The sequence below is a fragment of the Perna viridis genome, chromosome 10, assembly GCF_037379345.1.
Source record: "Perna viridis isolate PV_CMFRI_1.1 ecotype Kerala chromosome 10, ASM3737934v1, whole genome shotgun sequence".
In the NCBI taxonomy this organism is placed as follows: domain Eukaryota; kingdom Metazoa; phylum Mollusca; class Bivalvia; order Mytilida; family Mytilidae; genus Perna; species Perna viridis.
In genome coordinates, this window is record NC_142454.1 from 18,354,422 (window position 1) to 18,364,092 (window position 9,671).

The window sequence follows — 9,671 nt, forward strand, 5'->3', positions numbered from 1 at the left end:
CTTAATGTCAATAGTGTTTGACACGTGTGACTGTTGCTAGATTATTACCGGATTATACTCACTTGCAATATGGCCGCTGGTGAAGCAGGACATATTACCCTTTCGGAGCACTTATGACATCTGATTTTCCTTATCTTCAGTTTTGTGTAATTTTTTTTATCCAGTTGCTACATTGTGTATATAGATCGTCTCTGTTTCATGTGTTATCATTTAATTTAAATATATTTTATTTCAAAGAATACATCAATATTATACATATGACAGTGTAGTAAATAAACATAAGGATTCGGAAACAAGCCATATGGCTTATGCTCATCCGTCTCAAAATAAAGGACAAAATACATCTCAATCCATTCAGAAGCATGCTCTTGAATTCTTACAAATACATGTACTATATGTGTAATGGAGTTGGAAAGAGTTAACTTATTGGGGAAATATTAATTACAGAAAAAAATATAAGGAGAAAGAAAATTTATTATAAAGAAGAAGAAGAAGAAAAAAAAATAAAAATAAAAAAAATATTAAAAATATTAAAAACAAAAACAAAAACAAGAACAAGAACAAAAAAATTAAAAGTAGATGAAATGCACTCAAAAGATAGCATATATACAAATTATATTTTTAAGCGTTTACAAATCGTTTACTTTTAATAATATAGGATTGTACCTTCAGAAAAAGTTCAGTATTTTGACCCGTTGATAGAGCATCAGACTCATTTAGGAGAATATCAACGTCAAACTGAAAATTCAAAGTGTGAATAGTGGTACGTCTTAAATCAGAATAAATATTACATTCAAGTAATAAATGGCTGTTTTACTCAATTTGTCCGCAAACACAGTTTGGGCTACCCACAAGGTTACGCCTGAACAGGTGTTCGTTGAGTTCGCAACCTGGTGTGCAATACCTGACCTAGCCTGCTTCCAGTATTATAATGTAATGGCCGTCAACGTTCGTTCGAAACATATAAACGCGCTTTGAAGATATGTAATGATCTGGAATTTCATTCCACAATCGAATAGTGGACGGCAGGACATAGTTTGAATACAAGGATGTCCTCTGTTCGTATCTCTGATATGTCATTAGATTGACGGGTAAAATGATTATGGATGTTAACCCGCGCGTCTGGTACAAGGGTACTAAAATATTCGGGTGTGCCACCATTTATCATCTTATAAAACATCACAAGCTTGTGCTTTCGCCTGCTATCCGCGAGCTTTTCCCATCCGGTTTCTCGATATAGGCTGTCTAACGATGTTAATTTTGTACCACCAGTTACGATACGCACTGCTTCTATATGAACAGCTTCGATCTTGTTAATCAAAATCTGTAACCCGTTGTCCCAAACTACATCTCCGTATTCTAGAAAAGGTCTGATAAATGACAAGTACATCTTTTCCAAAGTAAAACGGTCGAGAACCAAACGTATACGCCGAAGTACATTGATCCTCGAATACGCCTTTTTAACAATATAATCAATATGATCATGCCATGAACCATCGTCCGAAAAGTAAACCCCTAAATGCTTGTGATTGAAGACCTCTTGAAGATCGAAATTATTTAAAAGTCTCGTACCGACAAGTTCAGGGCCAGATGCCTTAACAGTATTAAGGTTTTTGAGTACCTCTTCTACCTCTGATTCAATAATAACGATTTCGGTAAGCTCGTTATCACTAATGATAGGATTCGGGAAATGAGTCTTAGAGTCATTCAGTTCGGTTTGAAGAACAAACAATTCGTTAAATACGTCTGCTTTGGCCGTCTCATCGGTAATGGGACTACCATTTTTCAATAATGGTGGAATGCCAACTTGTCGTTGTTTCATACCAGATATTTGGTTGCATATATGCCACCATGACTTCGTAGATGGATAGATTTGTTTCAACTTGTGTACAAGTTGATTTTGATAGCTATGTTGGGCATTCTGCACTTGTAAGGTTACTAAATTCCGTACACGTCTGAATTTTGCCCAGTCGATTGCGTTATCTGTACGTCGCGCTTTAGACTGCAAGCGTCTCTTTTTTTACGGATAGGTCTCCTTAAATCGTTCGTCAGCCATCTCGGATCCGACTTCCGAATCGTCGCCAGTTTATTTGGAATCGACTCGCCAGCCGAACCCAAGATGAAATTTGAAAAAAAAACTATTTGGTCAATATCGTCCGACAGGAATACGCGGTTCCAGTTAGTATCCGACAATAACTGCCTGTATTAATCATAATCACCTCTGTCATACAATCAAATTTTACGCCTGAATGAACAATGGGTTGGTTTTGGCGAATTACGTATCCCAATAATGGGACAGTGACATCTAATCTGGTCTAATAAAGGAGGACCCGTCCCAGTATAAGGCACAAAATCTATGCTACTAGTGACAATTAAATCAATGACAGACGATGAGTTTTCAGTAAAATTTGTGGGATCATTAATCATTTGCTCTAAGCTGTATGTAGTACAAATATGATTCATTCTCGGATTGGGATTTTCCTGGTTATCATTAAAATCACCAGTTAATATGACATAGTCACAAGAGACGTCATTGACGGCTGATTCCACAGAATGTTCTATTTTACTCCATACCTCGTTACTACCATGAGGCGGAACGTGAAGAATCCCATATAAAACTATTTTGTTACGGATCCTTAACTGGATCCATATAACCTCAAGGTCTGGTAACTAAATCAGAGCGCCTGACGGCGTTAATGTTGTCCTTGACATACATTATAACCCCACCCCTCTTCTGTTTCCTTCCCAGTCTCTACGGAATGGTTTTTGATAATAAGTTCTGCGGACTCATCCGTCAGATTGTTTTAACCATGTTTCTGTAAAAGACAATATGTCAAACTCACTGTATTCTGCTAATATAATATCTAATTTGAGTAATAAACTCAGTACATTCAAATGTAGAAACGACACTGAGTCGGATAATAATTCATAAATGTGTGAAAACTCGAAGTATCGCTATCAGATATGGAAATACAATCCCCAGATTCGCTATCATGACCAAAAGGACCTAGATTGAATTCCAACCCAGACATAAGAAGCGACATCTCTATCATCAATAACAGAAGAACTGTTATAACAATATAACATGAACGAACTTTTGGATAAAAAAAACATTTCTCATTTTGCACAGAATTAATATGATTATGGCTCAATTTTGAAAGTAACAATAACACGAATATCATAGGCAAAGAGCGCAAAAAGATTAATACATGTCACATCTTATAATAATGTGAACGTTTAGTCCTTGCTCTTGGAGGTTTTGATGTATTGGAATCATCCCACTGTTGATGCTTCTGTATTTTTTAAAAAAATTTTTCCCGATCCGAACAATTCGATGAGAGCAAATTATGCATGAAATTTGCATATTATTCTCTGCGTCAGAATTTTTCTACCGGTGATACTTAAGAATGTTTAAGTGTTGTCTTAAAATCAAGCCCAGCTGTTGTTGTTATTGTTGTTGATTTTTTGTTTTGTTTTGTTTATAAATATATATTTATATAAAACGTCCCACAATGTGACGACTCTATTTGCTACACTGCTCCATCGGATCAAATTGATACAGGGAAGATATATAAACGTATAGAAAGGTCTGAAAAATTCCCAACGATGTTAGAACGACCAAAAAATTTGCATCGCAAATTTGACAGTTCTAACATCGTTGGGAATTTTTCAGAACTTTCTATACGTTTATATATATCTTCCCTGTATCAATTTGATCCGATGGAGCAGTGTAGCAAATAGAGTCGTCACATTCTGAGACGTTTGTATAATATTGATTTGTTGTGACATGCATCATTAATTTGATCCTCTATCCTATATATTAACATCTAAATGAACTGTCCCGTACTACCATACATCGTGTACTAAGTTATAGCCCTAGGTTAAGGTTACAGATCACCAATTCAACCAATGAGCATTTGGAACGTACGCAAAAATAGTCCTACGCAGAAATTACCCCTGTTCCTCATAGTGCTGTGAAAAAAGTTTTCATCTTATTTAAAAAATTTAAACAGTTTCTGAAAGGAAAAACATTTCTGTACATTTTATAGGTGCATTTTGCTTCTTGTGATGTGAGGCCTAATCTCCATAATGATTTTTAAATATACCCCTATCTTGTGAAAACACTGGGATTTCCCATGCTATTTATAGACCAGTACTGCACTGCAAGTCTGCTAACCCCACATGCCATTCTGAGGATTGTGAGCTGACATATGTAGAATCATGCTGATATATAGTCCTCTGCAGGTTAAAGTTAAGGTAAAGTCCAGAGAAGCCATTGAATATTGTGAAATTAGCATAGAAGCCTATGGAAAGTGGAATTAGTGGTTTTTAGCCTTAATCGTACGAGGAGGTTTGACCCGGCAGCGAAAGCTATATTTTTTAAATAGCCTAGTTGGCCGAGTGGTCTAGGGCGCTGGACTTAGTGCAGGCGGTGATGCCATAGATGTCACAGCAGTACGAGTTCGAGTCCCGCGGAGGGAACGACCAAAAATTTGCATCGCAAATTTGACAGTTCTAACATCGGGAATTTTTCAGACCTTTATATATATATATATAAAGTACTATATATACTATACTAAACATACTAGATCCTTGCAGACCTTTACGCCACTTATTGATTTATTATACATCGATTCCATTATATCCTCTATTTTGATGTAGATAACTGTCACTATCATCCATGTTCTATTCAATGCACTGCATTGTACTATTTGATGGGCGAGAAGTAGTATACCATAACCATCGAAGAAGAGTGAAATGTTTCAAATAGTAATATACTCCGTAATTTTGTTCTTAGTTTAATACAATAAATTTATTTTAATTCATAGAAGAAAGTTACAAATTTAAGACACATCTCAAATCTGATAGCCCCGTGTAGGTCTGGGTGTTAAAAGAATAGGCCTGCAGCAGCGCTAAGCTTGTCGTAAAAGGCGACTAAATAGTGCTCAGAACCCTAGCCGGGGGCTAGGGCGCTCTGCCCTCAGAGCAACTGGGATGTGTGCCCCAGGTGGTGGAATGGGGTACCCCTGGCGTGTTACATGCTGGGGTTGTCAAAAACCTGATCGCAAACCATAGTGGTGCACCGTGTTGGGAAAGATGCCACGTTCCTCGCACGTTGAAGAACCCTACTGTGGTATTCTCCCGGAGTAGGAACCATAGGGCTCCGCCATAGGAAGCTAAATTGACCGACCCTACCCACCTCTCCCTATTTCCAGTGGCAATCAAAATTTGTCGACCCCATTGTCCTTGTGTCCCATCCTTTTTTCATTTCATCATTATTCTGTGTTCATTTTATCATCAATTTCACGTTCATCGTCTGAATATAGCTGAAATATTGCTGCTCGGACGTTAAACCCCAACAAACAAACAACAAACAAACAAATCTGATACTTTCTGGTATGAATTAAAACAAAGTTTGTAATTTTGAAAAAAAGAAAATAAATACATGTGACCCTTATGTTTTTGTAAACCCCCACGGATGATTGTGGAAACAACTGCATGATCCGGAAAGACAGTATATCTGGATGCTGCTATATGCATCTATATGCATGAACTAAGGCACTGACCATATTCTTCCCGAGGGGGCTGAAATTTTAGTTGAGTTAAGAATTTTTTTTTGCAGCTGCTAATCTATCAAATCTACGTTCATGAGTAAATGCTATAATTTGTTTTTTTTTTTTCATTCAAAATAATCCCCTGGTTTCCACTCCACTTCTTCAGCATATATATTGGCGGTATATATCCTGTTGTTCGTGAACGGCGAGCGTAAGAGACTCGTAATTTTTTTAGTAACCCTAAATAAAATTCATCTAATTTAGTCGTAATTATTTCCTTTCAAATGACCAATGATTACTAATTGTTTGCATGAATTGGGGTAATTAAGATGAAGATCACACCTTTAACAATACTTGCCTGTCGTGTAGTCTTGTTTCCCTATTGATGAAAATTAAATTTCCGATTGACAATGGACGATCCGTACATTGTTTTGAAGAGGCTGCGATGAGATCTTGATAAATGGTATTAAGATAAAAAAAAACTTTGGATCACTCAGTACATCTCCGTCTAAGAATAGGGCAAAATGTATATAAATAATATGTGGCACACGAAGGAAAAAACGAAGAGATTTTATTGCATTAACCAAATAATTTTACCAGATAACTACCAGAAATAACCATCAAAGTGTTTGTAAAATTTGCCTTTTAAAGATATTGATAGGTCAAATTCAGTTGAAATGCACTATGGAAAAAATGGCGGGAAAATTTTCGCGCACTCTTCCCCATATAAGCAGTAAAAATATCTAAAATATTAAATATTTTTTTGATTGTTTTCTAGACGTACTGAATATGTAATTTAGGCAAAAATTGGGGAAAATGATGTGCACCCATTGCCTGATCCTTACACAGAATGGTACTTAAAACTTTACGAGGTATTTTACATTATTTATGAAAGCTTTATGTATTTGTGAGAAATTAATACATGTATAGAAATCTGTGAACATTTTCAATACTTAGCTTATTATAAGACAAGTGCAAGATGAAATACCCGGAAGAAAGGGGGGAATAATCCAGATTGATTCGTTTTGTTAGTAAGTCTTCCATAATGCTTACCATAGCAAATGAAACATTTTTTTTTCATTCTGTATGGATCTGTATTCAGAAGTAAAATATTGATTCTTCTAAAATGGTTTAAGATAAAAATTGCTTCAATTTCAGTGTAACCACCCTGCAAACGAATTACATTGTTTTTAATTTACAGAACAAGTGAGAAGAGTGTAAACTAGATATGGCTATCGATATCATTTATTACCGAATGGCAGTATTATCGAATCTATCTTAAAATTGCGATTACCTTTACCGCCCGGTTCCTTCTGTTTCTTGTAGAAAATGTCATAGCAACGGAATATTTGAAAAAAACATCTTAAAGTAAAAGCTTGCAAACTTCTTATGAACACATGGTACACATTCACACACACACACTTACATAGAGAGAGAGAGAGAGAGAGAGAGAGAGAGTTCATTAAAAAAAACCCTTAAATCTAAAAGAATACAGCCTTAATGAAAACTTGCATAAAGAAAATAAATTACAACAATCGCTACATGTAATATTGCATGTAAAAGGTAACATTTCAATCGCATGTGAATTGCACGGTTCTAATATTGTCTGTAAACGGCACCATGTAGGGGTACTGCTATGACGAAAGATCTCGGTTTTAAGTTGTTTGTCCATGGTTTGCATTTACTTGACTCCTTTATATTTCTTAGAAAAATATATAAGCAACGGGATGACAATAAATCAATTCAATAAAACTACATAATTCTCTTGACAGAGTAAATGTGCAGTTGTCATAACAATAGAGTCTGTTAGATCAATATGTCATTTATAGTAATGGCTTGCAGGAATTTGTCTAGACTTATGCTGTAAAAAATAAGATTCTTTGTGTCACGTGTCTTTATACTACCCGCTTCAGTTCAGTAAATTTGATAAGGAAATAAGGTAAAAAAATGAAATTAAATTTAAAGACAGACTTGGGGAAAAGACTAGTCTAAGTAGTGCACAACTATCATTAGTATACATAGCACATTATTAGTTCTAGGAATCGGGACGAGAGAGTTCAGCGAGTGGCGGTGGCGCATAACTATAGGGACAAGGATATAAAGTTGTCATTTCCAAAGCTGTACGGTCATCACCATGCACTGACGGAAAAATATAGAATGTCCTTTTTCGAATATGATCACCCGCCTACTACTGTTATAGATGTCATCGATCCCTCGTTGTCAGGTCAGGTAAAATTCGACAGGCCGCACGTTGGGTCTCTTGTAAGAAGCAGAAACTGCTCATCCTTCTTACCGTAGCTTTTAGTGGGGTTGTATATAACTTTTCATTTGTTCTGTAAATATTGTACACTTTTTGCAAAAAGCATACAATATTTCTATAAAAGTTTATACGACTTCAGCAATTCACAGGTATTATGTCTATCCAATATATATGTATAATACGAAAAAAAAAACAAAAACAAAAACAAAAACAAAAACAAAACAAAACAAAACAAAACAAAAAACAAAAACAAAACTCACATGCACGCACGCATTAGTATTCATAAAGGAATCATACAATATTTTCTCAAGTACTAAACAGAATTAGTTGAAATACGAAACATATAGCAGGACATGCATTACCAGTAAAAGATTTGAAAATGAACATTTATTACGTTTCGCATAAAAAAATCGCGAAGTCATTGATTTTTGTTTAAAAAAAATGACAAGACTGTGATTACGGTAGTACAAATAAAAACAAATTCGATTGGCGAATATCTACAACGCGAGGGGTGCATGGGCTATCCTCCCTTTGCTGGAAAATTAGAATAAAAAAAAAAAACAAATGACAATCCTGAAACCTTCCTTATCAAAATATTCTGGATCCGAACCTGCCATCAAAGATTTAATTCAGAACATTTCTTCAAACTTATACTGTTGAATCTTTCATGAATACGTCATATGTCTTTATTAATTAGAGTATACAGATATTCGCCAATCGAATTTTCATTTCATTTCCGACTACATTCCATGTAGATAAACTTTAAACTTAAAAATGAGGATGGAATTATAAATGCTTATAAACCATTCATGTTTTTACCATTGACACGGAGTACAATTTCCCGTCGTCATTAATTGATGCAAGAATATTTTCACAATAGGTCAAAACATTAAAAATGTAAACCTGCAATTCAACTTTTGTACTCAATTTGTTCTGTTGCGTACCATGCACGAATTGCTTCGTTTGAAAACATTGGAATAATGCCTTGCATTATAGATATAAGACCTAAATTTTAAAATAAAAATGTCCTTTGCTGATCAATAATAGAATATATTACGTCAATGATGACTATAGACGATTACCGATCGATTTGACCTTAATTTCCGGTGTTTTTATTCTATATTCCACAATTACCGGAAAAAAACCTTTTTTTTCTGGAACAGTCTTTTAATGCTAGTCTCTATAACTGGAAATATCAAAGTGGATGGAACACTGTCAGACAGACACACAATTTTGACCGTGTAATATTACTCTTTGGAAATAGGAAATAATAAATAAAGACAAAATTATCGTATCTTTTGGATAAAATGAGCTATAATTCCATTAAAATGCATGGGGGGGGGCCGCTTTTTCAAAAGACCAATTGTATGAAATTCATAAACGAGTATAAAGATTTTGATTAGTTATAACTATATATATATGGAGGCGAATGAAATACCGTATAATGAAGAAGATATGTTCTGGTGGTCGTTAGAACATGGAATTAAATCGGGCAAAATTCGCTTCACATGTTCGGTTCGGCTTTTTATAGACATACCACCCTGACTTGATAGCCGGACACCAAATCACAAAGTACCCATTTTATGTCGAACTACTTTCCCGGAAATTTCGGTTGACATTTTCGAATCATCAGAGGCATGAGTGACACGGCGAAGAAATTCAACAAAACTTCAATTGGATTCGACCTGTGATCTCCCCATCTGTTAGGTCGGAAGAATCTTACAAACCCGGTCACGGGAACAGTAAGACTGCTATTCGCTTTTCAAAAGAAACCAGATCGATTCCGAACTCATCTTAAATAATTGGTTTGTATTTTATTTTTCGATTAAAAGGAATTTTCTGCATATCAGCGGTAA